This window comes from Notolepis coatsorum (assembly GCF_963971535.1).
Source record: "Notolepis coatsorum genome assembly, chromosome: 4".
In the NCBI taxonomy this organism is placed as follows: Eukaryota; Metazoa; Chordata; class Actinopteri; order Aulopiformes; family Paralepididae; genus Notolepis; species Notolepis coatsorum.
In genome coordinates, this window is record NC_140168.1 from 51,284,956 (window position 1) to 51,288,025 (window position 3,070).

Sequence of the window (3,070 nt, forward strand, 5' to 3'; positions counted from 1 at the left end):
CTTGGCCTTTTTGACACCAAAGGCTGCACGCTTTCCTGTTGGTTTGTTTCTTAAAGAGTTCACCGTCACCTCTGGGCAGCCCAGTTGTCTCAGCTCTCTGCGGTAGTTACCCAATTTATATTTTAAACTCATCTTCCATGCGCCATATCCAGTGCTGGACCCCTTCTCAGTTAAACATGGATGTGCCTTGATAAGACTCTGGGCTGTTTGTTCCATCTCCGTATCACTGACATAGACTTTATACAGAACAATTTCCTGCACTAAACCATCAAGGATGGCTGACTTCAACTTGGGATCAGGGGTAAGTACAGTGCCATTTTGACTATAAGCTAAATTTGCCTGCTGAAGTTTTATTTCAGCATCACAGGGGAACGTAGGCACATGAAAAACAGCAGGCCAAGAGGACCGTGAGCTCCTAAACTCAATTGATGGCAGTACATCTGGATCCACAGATTCAGGAACTTGAGAAGAAGTAGGCCAAGAGGACGTTGTAGACTCAATCCATGACATTATATCTGTATCCACAGTAGATCCATCCGACGAGAGCAGAGAGGTATTTCCAGAGAAAGGATGGAGAGCTTGGGGGTTTAGGACTGGATAGAGAACAATGGGCCTTGACATATCCACAACTTTAAGAGTACCTTTGTCTTCTAGTTCTGAAATGGAGGTAAGGTTAAGGAAATCATTTCCAAACAAGGAGTCCTTAAATTGAAGTCTGAAGCCGCCCTGAAGTCCACACTGTTTCTTCACTTCAATAACAAGGCCATCAATGGATGCAGGGAATCCATCAGTCAAGATGATCTTAAGGATCACAGGACTCGCCATCTTCAAAGTATTTTACTCTGTAGACACACAAAAAAGTTACTACATCATATATTGACTTCTCTTTCTGAGTGACCCCAGTGGAATGGGTTTTATTGTGGTGGACAATAAGGCCATTCCACGTCTTAAATGTACATGGGCGGTGCAGGTACGTACATGGAAAGGGGGTACTTCCAAATTGTGGATGCCTTAACCTGTAGTGATGCAAAAGCTTGAACCTACTTGATACAGTTTCTGTGCACCCCTTACATCTCCACATTCCCAGCACCTAACCCTGTAACATAAATAGAATAGAATAGAAATACTTTAATCATCCCCAGGGAAATTTGGCACTACAAATTGCTCACAGTAAACATGTAGGTAGACAAAACAAATCACAAAGAACAAAAAATTGCCTAAGAATAAAGAATAAAATAATAATAAAATTAAATACGGTCGGGGATTCACATTTCCTATGTAATGTATGTACATGCTAATATAAATACAGTAAAAAATACAGATCTACATTAAGCGTATTGTAAGTGTAATATTGACAATGTTGTTTTAAAAGTAAAAGTCCAGGAAGATGGTAACCGTCACTCTGTGCTCAGTGATGCAGTGAGGCACAGTGATGCATAGTCTGATCACTGTGCATCACTGAGCACAGAGACAAATCAAGTCCATTAGTTACATTATTAAAGCTCTGATCTATAATTCTAATAAAAAGGTCTACTGCACTAACAATTCAAAACATTATGGAAATGTACTAGTGCTATCAATTCATAATTAATGGATATATCTTTAAATACAAGGACTAACACTAACCAGCAAAATGTGTTTTAATGTGTTATGATGCTGTTAAAGAATGCCTTAATCTGTAGTGATTAGGTTACATTAGATTTTCCGATATCACATTTTAATGCCGATATCGGCCGATAATATCGGTAGGCCGATAATATCGGACATCCCTAGTAGTGATGCAAAAGCTTGGACCTACTTGATAGTTTCTGTTACATCTCCACATTCCCAGCACCTAACTGTTATGGTTTGTAACCGACCCCAATCGCACAACACAAGACAGGTATGATGGTTTGCCAAGAAACAGATATTTATTGAACAACAGGGAAATACAGGGAAAAGGGCACTGTCCCTTTAAGGGAGAATCACAAATACAGGAATATAATATGAGGGGAAGGAAAGGTGCCTTTAAGAGGCGGGCAGGAAAAGGGAACACTAAGGGAAAGTAAGGGAACGCCTAAGGGAAGGTTAAGGGAACGCCTTGGGACAGAGGAACTAGAGACTAGGTAAACCAGGGACAAGGAGAACTAGGGAGAGAGGACTAGGGACTAGGAGAGCTAGGGAACAGGAGAAACGGGGACTAGGGGAACTAGGGACAAGGAGAACTAGGGAGAGAGGACTAGGGACTAGGAGAGCTAGGGAACAGGAGAAACGGGGACTAGGGGAACTAGGGACAAGGAACTAGGTGGAACTAGAAGGGGAGAACTTGGGACCAGGAACTAGGTGGAACTAGAAAGGGGAGAACTAGGGAACAGAGGGGACTGAGGCCCGCGGAGGCGGGCTGGGGAACAGGGAGGAACTGGGAGGACTGGTGGAAATCATCTGGGCCGCTCTGCAGGACAGAGGAGATAGTTAATGCACAAAAGGGAAAAAACAGAGCAGGTGCAGAACAGTCCAAATAACAAAGTGAACAAAGTAATAATATCTTCGTGTGACAAACACACAGGGGGAGATGTAAAGTCCAAAAATACTATTCTAAGTGAGAACCAAAAACAGAGGCAATACGCTGGGAGAGTGACATCACAATCTAAACTCACCCAGGCGTATGCGTAAAGGTACAAGGACAGCAACGGGAACGGGGGCAAGGGCACTACGCTGAGTGAGTGACATCACAATCAAAACTCACCCAGGCGTATGCGTAAAGGTACAAGGACAGCAACGGGAACGGGGGCAAGGGCACTATGCTGAGTGAGTGACATCACAATCAAAACTCACCCAGGCGTATGCGTAAAGGTACAGGGACAGCAACGGGGCGAGGGCATCGCCACCGGGTGGCTGGCTGTCCGAGCCGAGGGACAGAGTGCTGGAACAGTGGCGGGCGGCGAGGGTGTCGTCCACCGGGTAGCCGCTGTCGGAGCCGAGGAACAGCTCGAGGGTTCTTGGAAGATGCGCGTTGCGCGCTGGTCTGGAGAGCGTGCCAAGCTCGAGCGTCCTTGGAAGATGCGCGTTGCGCGCTGAGGACTGGAGAGCG